General features: G+C 47.4%; 1 protein-coding gene across 3 annotated transcripts in view; it reads right to left on the minus strand.

Moving 5' to 3' along the window:
• Positions 1-18,439, minus strand: part of LOC122566393 (rho GTPase-activating protein 20-like) — a 177,965-nt gene that overhangs the window by 53,321 nt on the left and 106,205 nt on the right. The window lies entirely within an intron of this gene.

Genomic DNA, 18,439 nt, shown 5'->3' on the forward strand with positions numbered 1-18,439 from the left:
AGGTTTCCAAGTTCGACTCGCGATCGAAATTGGCCCGAGTTCGAACGTCGACTAGTCGAAGCTGGAAAATGATAATTCCCTACGTAAATCGTAAAAGTTCGAAGCTTGCAAGACTAGTGCTACGTACGTCACTGCTTGGAAACACGTGTAGCGGAACAATCGAGATCAAAGTTCGAGATCACGCGGCTGTTATCTTTCGAGGAAGTTATTCCTTTCTTCGTGCAAAAGGAGGAAACCGAGACGAGAGAGAAAGCCGCGGATGGAATCACCTTGCGAATTACCAAGCAGAATCTTCGAGGAAAGAGAGGCAGGTTGTAGGTAGGGCAGCAGCGGGGGATTTAAACACGGCCTCGATTCACCTTCCGAGCATCCTTCGATGCCGAATCAGTGAAAGTCATCTGTACCCTTGACCAGCCTCGATTCACGCGCCAGCGTAGTTAAACTAGACCGTGCGAGTTTAACGACGTTATCGTCGAATATCGAAATCGAGGTCAAACGCGTGTCACTCGAAATTCGACTTATGGTGTATGTCGTGTTCGACGAAATCTGGTACCAACGCGTTTTCATCGAACCTCTCTTGCCTGTGTTTGCGCGGTGGACGTTTGCTAGCGTAAACGACGCAAGTCCAAATCGAGAACGTGCGAGTAAAAATCAGTGGTCGTACCGGTACTGACCGGTGGCAAAGACCGCGTGGTTTTGTTTCCCCGTCGGATCTCTCCATAGCAATTCACCGGCAGCGGTTCCGCTAGGTGAGTAAGTACATTGTGTGGGCGATTCAGAGTGGCCTTTTCTCTCCCCTTTGCCTCCTCGTGCCTGCCCGTTGTCCAGTCTAGAACCTGCTCGAGAAGGAAAAATCAAGGGCACGCTTTCTCGTAAATTTGCCACGCTAATGGAGGTAATTTGTGGCCCCTCGTTCGCCCGTGTCTTTGATACACGAGTGTCCTCGGCATCTAACTATTCGGCGGTAATTTACGCGAAAAGCGTGTCATTAATCAATCAAGAACGTTTAACGAGCGTGCGTAGAAAGATATAGTTTTTGCTAAATACGTTACAAAATCCATCTTGAAACTTACTATTATTTATCGTATCGTTTCACGATGAGCGTACCGTGAAAGTAAATCATCCGTGTTCGGTGAAGTTGGACGTTAATCGGAAAGCTGAGTAACGATATTAAAGAATGTACAAAAAGCGGAATCGATCGACTTGCCTTCGGACAGTCTGGCGTATACGCGATAAAACAGATTTCTATATCGTTGGACGAAAAGTTCCAGTTTTTGTTTAAAGTCTCGCAATCAGCCAGAAGGTTTTTCACGCGAGGCCATTGTGCGATGGACACGAAAACAGGATGCGGGTTAGCGTGTCTCGTTGCAAGAATTTCCTTCGACCTACGAGGTCCGTCCAACTTCCTGTCGCATCTCGCTTCACCCTCGTCGTCCGACAATCGAAAACCCGAACGTGTCTGCCAATAGAGAAAAAACGTAAACTCTGTCGATTAACCGTCGCGGCCTATACAGGCTGGATTTAACGTCGACGGCTGTCTTTGTACGTCGATCACGCATCGAGCGATTCAAAGGGACCAAAGGAGAGAGAACTCGGTGGCTGTTCCCTTTGCACGACAGTTTCGTTGGCATCCGGTGGAGGCCGGTTCGCTGGAAAGACGCGATTTTATCCGCACCGCGGCTCTCCTCGCCGATTATTCATCCTCTTTTCTGAGGCAAGGTGTGGTTTATGTCGGTCGGACTCGGAGATAATCGTGGCAGTTCCAAGGAACGTCCGAGGCTTATTTCTCCACGATCGACGATAATAATTGGCAACGGTACGACACGACCGGGATGAAGAAAAATGAGGGTCCGGAACGAAAGATTTTTCTTGGAAACCATGGAAATCCGATTCCTTTTTTTCTTGCTTCTGGATATATCTCTTAAAACAATGTGTCCCTCGTCTCGTAAGAAATATGCATGGGGTTCGCGTGAAAGCGTGCCCACGAAACTGGAATTTTTATACATCTGATAGTATTTTATCAGGGGATCTTTAGAGTGAGAAAACCGCAAAGATCGGTTTCTTCTCCCTTTCCTGTCGTCGTCAGGTTACGCGATACATTTTATGAACTCGATAAGGTGGCGCCTACGGGTTGCCACCTAGTACGTTCAGCCCCCTTGTCCTTTCTCCGATTACGTTGTTACGCCGTGACTTTCCAAAATTATCTTCTCCACTTTAAAACCCCAAATTTTCCTAATCTTTAAACACGCACTTAGTACAATAATACTCGGAACCTTGAGACAGTTAATCGGATACTTGGAAGCACGTTCGTAAATTTCCTTAGCGGTTTTGTACGCGCGTTCCGAAAATATCACGTAGCAATCCTCCGGTCACGTCGAACGGCTTATCAAGATATAGAGGGTTCATGGATGATAAAAACGAATGTACGTAAAAAATCCGATAATAACTGGATTCGTTTTTCTGCGTTCATAGATCACGGGATCGTGCACCGTGCGCTATGCACCGCGAGATATCGACGATCTCGAATCGAGACGATCCTCGGCGACCATTCCACCTGTGCGGGTGCACTTTCGACGAGAGCAGGCTGCGGATTCGTGGCACCTGCGAGAGCCTACCTTTCACAGAGGCTAATGGTGCAAAGGGAGAGGGAATCGACGAGCACAGGCGACTTCTGCAGGCTGGTAATAAACTTTCTCTGCCGGAGAGTCTCGGCTCGCGCTCCTTCTTCACCGGCCTCTCTCTGCCATTGTTGCGCCTCCGGTCGAAATAAACGACGAGGAGACGAGGACGAATACGAGGCGGCGTAACGAGCCATCTCTTCCTGGTGCGGCTTTAACGAAAGCACGCGTGAACGCCGGCAATACAGCGGCCTCGTGACTTCTACACGCGTCCCACAGACTACTTACTATATCCTGATCGGTGTTGTTCGTTAAAATTAACACGTGTTAACGTTCTCTACTATTGGCCGTATAAAGGAGGCTGGACAACGGTTAAATCCCTGAGACAGTTTATCTCGGGCCAGAGTCATACAAGATCTGTTAGCACTATCGTCGAGTGAGTTTGTCGGTTTCAAACTACGTTCTTTACTAACAGGATAAAAGGTACTTGACTTGGAAACGAGAACTTAACGCTCCGAGTATTAGAATAAATATTTTACTTGGACTATTTTGTACACTTGTACTAATATGTTTGCACGTTGAAATTTCTCAGGAACGCGTAACTCGTACGTTCTATGTAAATCGTCGAAGGATCGATCCTCGCACGAAACGAGTCGACTCTTTGACATCGATCGCGATCGTGGTATGATCGGATCGATGTCTCTGTTCTACGGGAAGAAAAGTATACCTTTCAAAGGTCTGTGGAGCGCAGAGTTTCTTCGATTGGCTAGGGATAAAAAGAAGTTTGCGGATACGCGAGAATCGTTCGGATGTAGGTTAGGTATAGTATTACTGTGATTAGATCTCGGTTACGCCTTGGTGAGACTCGGTCGATAACTTGGGTCAGGTCACGGTTAAATGTCAATTTTCGGGGTTCAAGTAAAATCGAAACCGCGTGTTCGCGTATCCTGTCACCCACATTCGGTGTACAAATTGTAAAAGAAATATACTTGTCTCGCTTATCCACCCACGTCGACGAAAAATAAGATGAACCAGATGCGTGCGAACAAGTTTGGCATATTTTTCGAAGGACAGAAGCGAGATCGTGGTAAACTAGCATAGGCACAGAGGAAGAAACGGCGCGTTTGCTTTTAGGAGAAATCTCGAGGGGATCATAGAGAGTGAATGAATCGACTCGAGGCTCGACAGGGTGCACAGATAAGCGACGTACCAATGGCAAGAAACTGCGTTGCGTATCAGATGATACTCTCAACCTGTTATCAATTTTTTACCAGTTAAGCGGCTGGTTTCTCGAAGCGCACAGCTCTATGCACGTCCCGATACCGCAAGAAACGCGGATAATAATCGTAGCTCGTGTGTACGAGCCAGCATCGGCAAGAGACGGGCCCAATCATCCGCAGGAAACAATCACACGTAACTGTTCGCGTTAAATGAAACGAGTGGATAAGGCAAGATCGAGAGTCAGGTTTCTTGAACCTAACCTACACGATCGAATCCAGGAACGATAGAACCATCGATCGAGTTTCCACCTTTCCAGCTCGATTCTTCGTTCCATCATCGTTCCCATTTTCTCGTCAAACGTAAATTACGTCGAGGAGCAATTTCACGCGCGGGCTATTCATTGCGGCGACGAAGCAACCGTGAATGGTTCGTTTATAAAATAACCGCCTTTTTTATGGTCCGCCGCCGTAATTTTTATAGAGCTTTTAAGAGGGTCCGACGGGAATGTGACAGAAAACGTGCGGCTCTAACTTGGCTTATTTTGGGCAATTTTCAAACGAATTCAAATTAAACAAATAGTCGATATTATTCGTTAGCGTATTCGATGCGTTTCTCTTTTACAATTTCGCAATGTTAAGTCGGACAGAATGATCGAACGATTTATACCTTACTCATTGTGCAATAGAATTCTTTTATACCTACCGAGAACTTGTATCTTGGCACTCGCAACATGTCAGCGATAAAATTAATGTAATCGCAGAGGAGAATCGTGGTGTAACTGACTAGGTGCGGGGAAGTCAGTTTTAAGAGATGCAGTTAGATCGACCGAGGTAAACGCGAGGAGGACCTTCGGAAGGTCGTTCATCGCGGTTCGTCGTCCGGCGCATTGCCGGAATCGTCGGCTAATGGGACGATTGTGGCACGAAACGCTGCGTCTCTGCTGGTAGGAAAGCGTTTCCGAGAGAGATTGGCACAGAGAATGGTCCTGGCAATTACCGAGATCGTTCGAGGGCGACTAACGATGGTTCGAAACAACGTGCTACGAAGGACTCGTGAAAAAAACCGAAATATCCAGAAGAAGCTGATACCTAGAACCGATCGTCCCAGACGGAAAAATGATCGGAAGCTCTCTTCAAATCGGAAAGAACAAAGCGAAGAGGATCAAGTTCGTCGGAGTTATCCTAGGTTAAGGTTAAGCTCATACAGGCGAATCAGACGAAGAGTGTTATAAGAGAAATATCCTTTGGATGCTAAACGCGCGAAACTAGACACTGTGCTGTCGCAGTAGCGAGGAGAATATGAAGATCGTGCGAGTTAGCTCGAGGCGAGGTCGAGCTTCTTATTTTCTCAAGTTCTCGAGAAATCCTCTTAAAGCTAAAAAAGTATCGAAATGTAAAAAAGGGAAAGCTCGAGTTCGTTCTAGTTGGCGCAGGTCAAAATTAAGATTCAGGCCACATCGTGCGTAATAAGACGAGAACAACGAGAAACAAAAGATACGAATAGAACGAACGAAACGTGTAACACGGAAAGAACAATTATTTCAGTCGGCAGAACGTAATCGACGAGGTTATCCAAGGCGAAATTGACGAGGAGCGTGTAACCGCGGAAGCAGCGCGGCCAATAGCAACGTGAACTTTAATTGATCTGGGATTTTACGCGGAATCGCGGCGGCGCGTTTAACATCGACCTGCCTGCAGCTACACGGATAAAACGTTGAAACCGCGGCCAGATTCCTCGGCATCATTTACGGGAATATCACGGTATCGGTCTCAGTCGATTAGCTCCGGCCTGGCTCGAACAATAGCTCGAGGAAGAAGAAGCTCGCGTTACGAGTTTCACGGTAGCCGCCGGTGCTTCTGCCTTCGTCTCTGCATCCTCCGACAACGTGTATCGGTCGCGAACCCCCTTCTCGCCACGGAACATCGAGCAGATATCGTTGGCAATGACCAAAGAAGAAAATAAGTAGCAGTCGAGAAGTGGAAGCGCAGGTTCGAAAGAAAAACTGGTGAAATCGACTCCCTGGATGCCAAAGCGTTACTAGGTTCAGACCGCATTAGCGGCTGGCCAGATGGAGAATTGAATTAACCTATTTGAGAATGATAGATGTCACCTTGGAGACCCATTACCGATCCTCAGCCTGAAATTGGACATTTCGAGTATCTGTTTCTTCCAAAGCGTATCGTTACGTATAGCGAACCCTTGATTGGGTTAAGGTCTTTTTTTAAAAACGGAGGAGTATGCTACGCAGTTGGGTTTGGCAGAGATTTTGCTTCGTCAACCTCTCGACCGACGTCGCGCAGAGATTTTAATAAATTTCGCCGGGTTTCGTTATTACTATTTTTATCGTAACGCGTAGTGATTCCAAACTTTTGACCAGTTACGCACCGTCCTCGATAATTACGCAGATAGAATCCACGTTCCACGACCAGTCGTTAGGAAGACGCTACTGTAGCCAACAGTCTGCTGTGGCAAGGTGCACTGAGAATGGAATTCTGCTCGATCGATCACCGGCGCACCCATCCAGAGAACGCGGCGAAATTCCACCGCCGGACCAATTATCGATCGTCCAGTTAGCTGGGAGATCGTGATCTTGACAACAATGCTGGATGCTGACCGCGAGTGTGACCTGCTTAAGCCGTATAAAAAAATATAAACGCGCGAGCACGTTTCATAGGCGTGTACGCGAGGCGCACGCGTATGATTTCCCTTCAGATTGATGGCTGCACGAGCTCATGCGAATAAATCGTTAGAGTCACGAAGTACATTTCCGTGTGATTCCATAATTCCAACTCTGGACGGCAGTCGAGTTGAAAAAACAGATTGACCGGCAAGTAGGATTAACGGCGATTCAGCAGGAAGTTGGATGCGCTTCCTTTTTCATCGAGCGCGATACAACGTCGAGTATCTCACGTTTCGTACGAGATGTTGGCTAACGATCAGCAGAGGTAGCTCGATTCCGCGTTTTCCTTTAATTCGTCCCATCGAGCGACGGTCACGGGATGAAATTCTAATTCCAACGCTGATAGGTTCCCTTAAACACACGGACGGACGAATAAATCGATGGAGTCACGACAGCGGAAAAGGGAGCCGCGTGTCGCGACCAGCTTCGCCTATTACAGCACCACGTACGCTTTATTCGTGTCTCCAGCTACCTGTGTTAATTTTTCTTCCCCTTATGAATGCAATCTTCGCCAACGGTCTCTCCAAATACAGAGCTTCGCCAAACTTTCAGATCTAATGGACAGAGACTCTTAGCGAATCGGCGTCCTCTAACAGAATCCTCTAGCGGTTCGAAAGCTAAAGGTATATAGAATTTTAAGGTAAACTTTATACGGTTCGATCTGAACGTTGCATTTGCCAGGACGGTGTAACGGGACGCGTTTCGTTGGATGCTGTGCGAAGAGTTAGCCACGCAATTTTAAAGGAATCTCAGAGTCTAGGAACGTTAGCTTCGGTAACGAGGTAAGGGCAAAAAGACTGGCGCACGAGCAAATACGAGTGGATGCGTGTGAGAGAAAATACGTAGGACGAGAATACGGTTCGGTAGGAAGCAGTGACCTTGACCCAGGCAATCAGGTACCGTCGAAGCCCGCGCCAACTGCTGGCACACATTCCCGCGGATCTATGCTGTCGCTTGTTCACGACCTTCCACGATGACCCAACCTCCGACCCCGGAGTCACAATAGCGAGGATCACGAGAGCCTGAGTAGGCCACGACAGCCGGTGAACGCGAAACGAGGCCGTTCCGGGGATAATTGAAACTCGACGGAATCGAAGGGAAAGGAAAGTCAACGTTGTGATCGTACAAGATCACACAAGATCACACAAGATCGTACAAGAAAACTGGAACGTTTCTCGGAAAAATTCACGACAAAGAGATTGCTAGTACGTACGTTAGCACCGATTCTTACGAAGCAATTCGGCATCAACGCTTTAGAGAAGAGATCAAATTATACCTACGAGACCAGAAGACGAGCATTGGTCGTAAAAATTTCAAACAAGTATCGAACGTACTTGAAAAGGAGGATCGATAAATTAAAATGTTAAAAACGTATCGCTTGCGACATAGTAAGCTGGATTGACTTAAATATCAACGTGAGAGGAGATTCTACCAAATTAACGATATCCCCAACGAAGTAACTTTTCTTTTTTTGGTATTTTATTTACAATCAATTCTCCTTGAGAATTTTAAGTAACTTCATTCGACGTGGTACGGTAACTTGGATTATAATAATTTATATTATGTTGATTCTAGTTGAATTTAATGCTTCGATCTAAAGGGTATTTTCTTTTTAGTCCGCGGGTCTGATCCGTCGTGTCAAGTAGTCGGCTGACTAATGGGTTGTGATGGTTGTTGACTTTTGCGTTATATCTGCTTTTGAATTTGTATATTTCTTCTTTGACTGTGGGTATCTTGAGGTGGCGATGTATTACTTCGTTGGCGACATACCAGGGTGCATTTGTTAGGGATCTTAGCGTTTTCGATCGGAAGCGTTGAAGTATTAACGAAGTAACTTGAATTTACGTTCAAAAGTTAGCGTGTCGAAATATACAGATTTCTGAATATGTGAAATTAGTTCATTGGATCCGATTAATGACACGTTTTCCAAAACTCAGTTTCGTAATTCTACCCTGCAGGTGACCATAGAAAATTTGTTAATCTTGATTATAGGAATATGGGTGGCCTATTTCGAGGAATCTCGGTTTTCGTACAAAAAACGAGGTAAACCGGGTGCAGGCTCTTCGAAAAGGAGAAAAAACCGTTTCCCATTGATGAATGGGGCGATGATATTACTTTGTTAGAAAAAAGCGCACGAGAATGAAACGGAAAGGCCCTTCCCCTATATTGGGAAGAGATTACGTCAGGAGAATAATCCCCGATGCGAGCAATCCTTTATCCGTGCCGAACGATGTGGAGGAATATTCTTAATGCACCTAGACAACTGTAAACCCTACGACGCTCAGAAAATCGAGCCTCTTTCTTCCCGGTATAAACTAGTTTTTCTTTACAGTTACTCACGATTAGTAGATCGATTAACTGTGCATCTTTGCTTACCTGCAACAGAGAAAAGAACACGAAGAATTAACACAAAATTCGAATAAGCTAATTTAACGCGCGATGATATAGAAACTGTGCAATTTAAAATATAAAAATATTCCGTGCTTTCGGCCATCGATAGTTGGCATTGTATTATCTTTACAGCTCTTTGCGGTTAAATCGCATTTAAAGTTTAGATTCTACAGAGCATTAGATGCCAGCGCACGATGCTCCTACCCATTACATAATCAGCCAAACCCTTACACTATCGTCTGTCTGAAGAAAAAGAAAACCACTTCGCTCGGAGCCCGCAACCGTTCAACCGAAGAGGAAGCTGTCCGAACGGAACCCGGTTGGCAATGTTTGAATTGGCCAGGGGCTGAGCGAAAACACACGGCGATGTTTTCCCAGGGCTGGCTCCAATCGGTCGTCGAAAAGCAAATCTGTGTGTTTGCACACGTGAGAAAGCTTCAAGGTACTAATCGTCGATAATACTTAACGACGACAACCACATCGACGGGCGAAACAAACGGTAAAGTAAAGAGAAACGTTGGAAGAAAGGAAGCGAGTAAAAAGAAAAGGAAAATCTCTTACGGAACGGAAGAAGACAAGCGAACTTACTACGCCAAGAAGATTAACCTTAACTATCGTGCTTATCGATATCTATTGGGTTGCCAACTAAGTGATTGCGGATTTTGCCATTAAATGGTATTGACAAAATCCGCAATCATTTAGCTGCCAGCCCAATAATATTAACTGTATACGGTTGCTCGAGACAGGATCAACAGGAAAACTTATATCAAAATTATATCACTGTATTTGCGATAATTTGATGGTGTCGAAATATGTAGTTATGGGACAGCGTATGTTCGTGGATATTATTTCGTGGACGTGGTTGCTTCGACGAGATACTCGAGTCGATCTCTTCCTGGCTACGGCGATCGCGTGCCACGAAGCTTCGTCGGCGCCGAGAAATGTAGACAGCAGCCGAACGAGGTGAAGAGAGAGACCGTAGGGCGGCTCGTTCTACCAAAGAGCGAAAGAGAGGAAAGAGAATCGAAGAGAAAATGAACGAGAAAGGGACGAAAGGACACGAAGGATGGCGTTGAGGAGCTGGTGCGCTACTCTGGGCGGAAGAACAAAGGGAAAAAATCTATGATGGTAAAACGTTGGTAAAAGCAACCGACCGAAAGAGGACTTCAAGGTGCCGCAAATCTCGCGTAACGGGCTCGGAAGGGTCGAAAATTTGACTTCAGGACGTGGGGTACCTGTGTCGACGATCCGTGGGAATGCGTCCGACCCTTGTATCCGCGTGCATTCCCTAATGGCTCTCGCATCAACGTCCAATCTGGTCGAATCTAATCTATTCTTTTTCCTTTTCCGTTTCTTTCGCTTCGGATTCTATTAAGTCTAGTTAAGTGGATCCGCGTAATTTATTCGCCAAGTGTCTTTTTTACGATGGTTTTTTGTACAGTGTGGTTTTCATCGGCTGAACAGATTGATTACCTGGCACCCGTTAGACAGCACTCTTCAAAGAAAGAATAGGTATGAATTTCTCTTTGGTTGCCCCGAGCTACCGAAAAGGTTTGCACCCGTCGGTGCACCTGCTAATCGCGCATCTGGTACTTGTTTCTACGAACCACCAATTATACTCTGCTCGTGTTTAACGTTTTCAGAACGGTCGTAACGCCGCACGAATTTGACGATCCTTTTCGATGGATTTAATTATTTCTTAACACGCTTTGACTGCCACGCCGAAATCACGTGTTTCGCTCAGGACGCCACAGTGTTTTAACACAGTGCACCGTTAGATGCAAGGTTTGTTCTCATTTTTTTCTAATAAAAATGTTTCATCGTTCAATGGGACATTTTTCATTTCAAAGTATCTTCTATTTATCGGTTATATTGAAAATGCCCTAACTGTCTAATTGGATTTTCGTTCAATTTTTACGGTTGTAAGAAGTTCAACGCTCCGGTCATCAACGACCACCGTGGCGTCTTTCTGATGTTCTTTCTTTTTATGGAGAAGGTTGCTCCATAAAGCTTTACATCCTAAGCTCTAGATACTTCATAGTACGCACGACCAATTTCATTGAAACAGGTTCTTTCACGAAACTCTACTTCGCAAGTTCTATACGCTTGATAGAACGTGTAACATAACCGTGACAGATCATAGACTTGCGGCAAATACGTAGGTATCCGCAGACCGGCCGATTTGTTCTTGCTTTTCCGCCTATACAGCTACACATAAACGATCACAGTCTCGAACGTCTAATCAAGACTAATCGTTCGGTTGATTCCTATCGATCACCGTGATTTTTTTCGCCAACGTGTAAGCTGTTTCGCATTCTCCGAGCAGAGAGAACCGGAGAGACAGGAAGAGGTTGTGACGCGCAGAAGGCAAATCTTCGATGCGAATTTGCCTCGCGGGCTAGCGTCCGCTAGCGAACGACAAGAAACCACGCGGAACGGGTTGAGAGCGCGTAGAAAATCCTAAGACGCGGTTTAAAATAAAGCTCTGAAAGTAGAGTCAATATTTATGCCGCGCAATTACACCGCATTTTAATAAACTTTGCTCGATCGTTTACGAGGAGAATGCAGCGCTGCGGCGTACACGGGCGAAGCCGGTGGCGGACGAAGAAAACGAACATGGAAGAAGTAGAGACAAGAAGAAGAAGCAAGAAGCAAGGAGAGGAAGAGCGGAAGGTGAACGACGAAGAAGAAAGAAGAAGAAGAAGAAGAAGAAGAAGAAGAAGCAGTCGTTTCATGCGAAATGGCGATTCCGTCCGAGCGGAATCGCCCTTAATTTGCGCATCGGTACACGCTGCAGAAAGAGAGAGAGAGAGAGAGAGAGAGAGAGAGAGAGAGAGAGAGAGGAAGGAGAGGAAGGGGATAAGAGATGTATTCGCGGCTGGTACCGTAGACAAATGCACCAGCATTCCGTCCTACTGCATCCCGTCCAATTATCCGCCGCGCTCCAGCAACCAACGAGATAAAACTCTCGCAAGAGAAAGAGACAGCCGAGGAGAGGAAGAGAGAAGAAGGAAAAGCGTAGATGGAAATGCTCGAGTAGAATTATTTTACTCGATCATGCAATATTTATATGTAAGAGCGCGACTCGTCGCGCGCGACCAGCGCGACCAACAGCCAGAAAAGAAAACTACCGCATTGGTGGGGGGCCACAAGGTGGAAAGCTCCGGTGGATGGAAACGGAATTAATGGAGGTTGAAGAAGGAGAGAAAGGAAAGGGACACGCGATCTCTCTAATCGTTAGAGAGAGCGGAGACCGAGAGCACGGTTGGTATTCAATCGAAACCAGTTCGCCAGGTACAAGCGACGAGCGACATTAGCGATGAGTTATTGCGAGGGATGGAACCGGGATCCGGGAAAAATGGCCAGTGAATGGTCACGAGATTACCGCGGTTTTTCTACGTTAATACCACGATTTTTCTCCCCCGAGGCGATCGATTCTCCGCCTCGCGAATTCCGGAGCACACGCAATTCCCGCTGTGAGAAACGCACTCTCCAGCTGCGACATTTTCTCTTCTTTGCCAGATCGATCGAGTTTCTATCGATACGCGATAGACGGGTTGACTTTTGTCAGTGCTTTGCCCGAGTTCCACTCGTGTTTTCGCACGAACGGAGTCGAAGTAAGAAAGAACCGTCGACCGAATCCACGAACAGCCGGTAACGGAGCACTCGTGAAATACCTTGGACGACAAATTTCACACCCGAGTACCGTGCTTGAACGAACGAATTCGCGTACAACGTCCAGACGATGCTTATACGAAACGTCGAGTTTAGATTGGATCTAAGCTCGTCCACGGTCGACATCCGGAGCGACCTGTTCCTGTTCTGGACCAGTCCCGGGGACAGATCCGTCGCTGAACGGGGAACGAACTCTGGGTGACGATCGGCCGTGCGGGACGAGTCTTCCTTGGAAGCCTGCGGGACCAGTTCACCACATTGCCGTTTCGAACTCGAGTTCGAGGGAACGAGACGGGTAGACTGCGTGCAGGGGCTACGAGAAGGAAGCGAGGGGGACGAACCGCTCTTTCTAGAAAGAGAACCTCGAAGAGGGACGAATCGAAAAGAACGAGCGAGTGGAACTAACGTACACACGGGCAAAAGAAAAAGAGTAAGAGAGAGAGAGAGAGAGAGAGAGAGAGAGAGAGTACAAGCAACTGAAAAATCCCCTACATAATTATTCGCCGCGAAGGCCGTCCTGTGCGTTACGCGGCCGACGTGTGAGTGCGTGCGTGCGTGCGTGCGTGCGTGCATGTGCGAACTGAATGCACGTTCGTTGGACACACGCGTCTCCTTCGTCCTGCGAGGGCACAGAAACGCCGCGATAGAGAGAATAAAACGAGGAAAGGAAGTGGATAGAAAAAGAAAGTGTATAGAAGAGGGACCGTGTCACGGACCTGTTCCCCATATACTGGTCTTTGCGAAATGCCGCGGGATTCCACAGCCGAGCGTGAGATCTCGATTTTCGCTGGTCGATCGATACGGTAGCGGTGGATAAGGTAACGTATCGTACTCTATCGTGGCTACGGGATGTCTAACGCGAACAACGTACATCTGATCGAACCGTGCTATAATAGGATCACTTTCTCTCGACATAATTCCGTGCTTCAACGGTACAATATCGTATGACAATGACAGCAGCATCTGCAATCGTGAAAACCGACATTGTAATTCTCTCGAATTACGCGAACGAACGGTACCCGATCCATATAGACTTCCGCGCCAATTAACCGCAAAACCACGTCATTTCGTGGCTAGGCGAGGCATGCACGCGCGTGTACGAGCATCTCGTAGATAATTTACAGGCAACGCAGCTGATCGAATCTCGCGAGGCAGATAGAGTAGATTTGTTTCGACCGGAATAAAATCGAGCCGATCGCTGGACGAAGACGGATGATTCAAGGGACTGAAAACAATTTAGCGGAGGGGAAAAATTCGCGGGCAATCTGCGAGACGTAATAGATAGGCGCGACCAGAGCCTTGGTGAAATGGTAACGAACGAGATCGCGAACAAAGCGGCGTACAATGATCGCGTCCGGTGGTCTGACAGGGCTGCAACCATGAGACCGGAGAAACGTATCGGAATGATTCATCGGAACGTGCCGGCGCGAGTGTGGAGAATTCGAAAAGTTGAACGCGTCCGCGGGACGAAAGCTAAGGCCAGCAGCCCATTGTGGCTACGCTGCCTCGATCCAAGGAATTCTTTCGGCGTGATGCAACGCGGCTTGCTCCAAGGATACCAAAATTTAGTCCAAAGTAGCGCGACTATATCGCGAGATAAAATTCCTTCTTAACCCCTGGACACCGAAGCTGAATCTTTAGCGGGTTTGCTCGTTTGCCGGCTACGTTGAAACTACAGAATTCTAAGACTAGGAATGTCGCGTCAAATGACAAGTGGCGAATAGCAGAAAGCGTGGTCGTCGATCTGTTTGCAAAAATATGTTGCGATAAAAGAAAGTACAAGCGCTCGTTCATCCCGTCGTTATAACTTTTTCGTTCGTATAAGAGGAGTTCGCGTTCGGATAGATTCATGTAAAAAGTAGATTCAATGGACGAAAGTTCGTTTGATCTGACGCTAAGCAAAATGTCGTCCAAATATAAATAGAGTCCGTATAAACGTAATTTTGCCGCGAATACGAGGTACGCTTGCCTCAAGTGGAATTTAAAGAAGGAAAGGATCGTGGCTGTCGAGAAATCTCGATTTATTTCCGCAAGACGATCCTACCTATAGATCGTGATACGGATTACTACCTTGCAGAAGGGATTGGACGAGTGTAGGTCGTGAGACCAGGTGCGAGAGTTCGACGGACATCCAAGGATCAAGGTTGGCGAGGAAGTTTCTTCTCCGTGTATGCGCCAACTTCCATACGGCAACGCGAACGCGTTACTTTTCGCGTCGAAGCGTGAACGTATAGGTGGTGTGCACGAACGCGCAGGCAAAAGGAAAAAGATGGCGAGATAGTAGGAAGAGCGAGAAAGAAGATTCAGCGTAGAGCAGCGGAGAGGCAGTACGGTCATTCAGAGAACCGGCAGCGAGAGCAGGCAGCCGGAGCCGGCCAGGCAAACAGCCAGGCCAGGACAACGAAGAAAAAGTCTTATCCTCAATGGCAAGAGGACGGATATAGCGCGAGAACTGGAAATAGGCGCGAACCGAACAGAGAAAGACAGAGGAGGGGGAGTTGCATCCAGGCCAAAGGAATAAAGCAGATTTATCGCGATTCGATGTCCAGGATTCGATAGGGTCGCGTACCAATCCCAAACGATCCGAAACGGTTTCCTTTCGAGAATCCTTTCGTTCCAACGAATCGATAACGAAAACGTAGAGGAAGAAACGCGCGCGATTTTTACCAAACACGTTTGAAAACTTCTCCTCTTCAGATTCTTCGTTTACGAACGAAACGTTGCCTAATAACCCGAAACCAATGGCAAACGATTTCTTTTAGACATCGGAAGAGGAAAAAAAGGAATGAAAACGTATACTTCTTTCTTGATAATCGTTTCAGGATTCTTCGATCGTGAAGAAAGCATGTGCGATCGATGCGTAATCGCGAGATATTCGCGACCGTCAAGGTCAGTTAGCTCGAAAGCTCGGTTCGCCGTCTTAATCTGCTTGTACTCATAAATTCGCTGGCACGGTGTAGGTAGATCACGCGCAACGATGCTGCCTCTACTTGGTCGAGGAACGCGATCGCGTTGCGCTAGCTCGCTGCGCTTATCGAGAGATCGATAACCGATTGGCTCGCGTTCGCGAATACGAGTTACGCGAGCTCTTAACCGAGACGAACGCCCTAGAATGACGTCATTTGAATATCAAATTCGATTCATTCGCTGTTCTCCCTCTTCCGGCTTATTTACTTTATCCACCCCGAGCTCGCTCGCTCGCTTTCTACCTATCGTTTTTATCGACACGGTATATTTAGCCTCGATCCAAGCCCATCGACAGGCTTCTAAACTACTTCCATTAACCGACGCGAATAGACGTTATGTTCGATTGCAAATACTTTACGACAGATATACTTCATACTCTTATTCTTACCATTTAAAAAACATAGAAAATTTCTGGCCTTCAAACCAGTTCCACTCGAGTTACCGAGAAACGGCGCTGCCTCCTTATCGCAGCAGTCTCCCTTCGGTTCTCGCTTGATACTCGATCGATGCCTAAGAATCTTCGACCGAAAATAACCGCGGCCACCAAAAATACATAATTCGCGGAGAACATTTGGCAATCTCCTTAGGGGTCGCAACACGCAAATTGGAAGCCCGAGCTGCAACATACCTCGAACTGTGTACCGCCTCTTTCTAAGCATTCTAAGGATTCTTCTCGCATGAATCGTGCACGCTGAAAGCTCTCGAGACCTCGACCGTGTAGCATCGAAGGATGGAACAACGACGCGAGATCTATCGCTGCGGGCATTCGCCGATCTTTGATCGGTCATCGATCGGGCGTAGACGCATCGCGTGCGGCAACCGGTGACAGAGACAAAGAGCGGAGAAAAGATGCTCTCTCCGGATCGTTGCTCGTGCGCGACGTGAATAAAGTACGCGCGACCAGAGTCGTACTGCGGTGGCGGCGTTCGCAGCACACGGCCACGGACCAAGAGACGAGAAGAAGAGGCTTTTCTACGCGAGGATCGATGCGCGGCGAAAAGGCGAAAGACAGAAAGATCCGGTGGGCAGAGAATCCCGGATGGAAGCTTTTCGTATCGCGCTACGTTTCGTTCCACTCTTCTTTTCGTCGAGTTTCTAGAATGCGTATGTACGGAATCAGTTCGATTCGCAGTGGAAGAGTTCTGGCGCGTCGCATCGCGTCGCGCACCTGCACAGCTGTCCGACAGCTGGACGCGATGGGATCACGTAGAATATAACGGTGTAACGGGCCCTCGAACGAGGAAGGAAAGAAGAGGGAAAACGAGCGGGCAGACCGCGAGTTACATACGACGCCGCGGAGAAGAACGCTCGATGTCTCGACGGTCGCCATCGTCCGTTAACTGCATCGCGATCCTCCATGCCAATGATCGTCCGCGGTGAAAGCATTAGCGTCCTTACGTTGCAAGTCACTTCGAACGGCGCCCAACTTTTGCGTTTAAACTTTAAACGAGCGACGCTGGAGATCGGTGCGAAACCAAGATGCACAGCGATAGAATCGTTTTTTTTCTTACGAACTCGCTGCGAACGTCGAAGATCGTTTCGACGAAATATTCGATCGTTCGCTGAGTCGATCAACGTCAGATCCGCCAGTAACCAGAAACGTACTACGGGATCCAGCGTCGAACGAAAACGGGGACTGGTAGAATTTTTCGCTGGTATTTATGTTTCGAGCGTGGCTTAATTTTTGCGTTTACAAGACCGATTATGGAGATTATTATACAGCGTCAAATAAAAATAGAGACCGGTAGAAGCGAAGAAGCCTGGGCGACAACGTCGAGAGAAATACTCGTGAGTCGCTGCCAGTCATTAGGTTCCTCGGGAACGTCCGCGAGTCCAATCGATTCGACAAGGTCTGGCGAACGGGCGACTATAAACGACGGATTCTACACGCTACTTTTCATACACGCTGCGGCTGATGCAGTCGCCGGTGCTCGCGTATGCTTTCCTCGAGCAACTTTTCTCCCGCGGTGAACGGTTCCTGGGGACGGATTTGATCGAAGTTCTTAGCGGTTGCACGCGAATGCGAGGAAAAAAGGACCTCGGTCAACGAGGTACGGACAAAAGAAAACACTGGGATGAGCGACTGCGCGAACACGCACGCGATACGACGATTTGTAACCAGGTTACGCAACTGTGCCACTCTGTTTTACAGATCTGTCCTCTTTTCGATTCGATAGTACTCTGCTGGTACGTGGTAATTCCTCCCGTACAACGATAAGATATCTCTTTGTATAGGACACGTAGAATTATGGCAGGTGACCACAACGACGTAACACACAGGGCAAGAAAATACGTAAGAGTTGTATAAAGGACACGATAACGTCATTGATTTAGCAAAGTGTCTGACGTGGAAGAGGAGCAAGGAACTCGCGAAGTTGCAACAGGTGTACGTATGGGTGGCGTGGGGTGTGAAAACTCGAGGGAAGGAGTTAAAGTAGACAAGGTGGGACGCGTGTGAGCGGAAGGGACATCCGGAAAATCTCGTATAGAAATATGGAGTGCCTGGGGCAAGGGTGAAACGAGGGGAACTCGCAACTGTCGATGATTACGTAAGTACGTGTACGCACAATCGCGAGGAAGTCGTCCGAGAGGAAACGGCAAAGGGAATTTTGGTACGATCGTGCGTGTAAGAATGCTCATTATTGCCTTAAGGTTCGTATTAAAATATATCTAAGACGGTTTCGTATCCAGAAATAGAGTTATATCGCGACGGCGAACGAGGGTGGAGAAAGGGGCAACTCGCGAACGAAGAAAGGATCGACGTAACAGAGAATCTCTTAGCGCATCGAATATTGTTCTAGCAGCAAGTTTTAAATATAGTATTGAGTCTAGAATAACCTGGTTCGATATAGTCCGCACGTGGCGTAGCTAGCGCAACGTTAATTTT

Source organism: Bombus pyrosoma, linkage group LG3 (genome assembly GCF_014825855.1).
Source record: "Bombus pyrosoma isolate SC7728 linkage group LG3, ASM1482585v1, whole genome shotgun sequence".
NCBI classification, from domain to species: domain Eukaryota; kingdom Metazoa; phylum Arthropoda; class Insecta; order Hymenoptera; family Apidae; genus Bombus; species Bombus pyrosoma.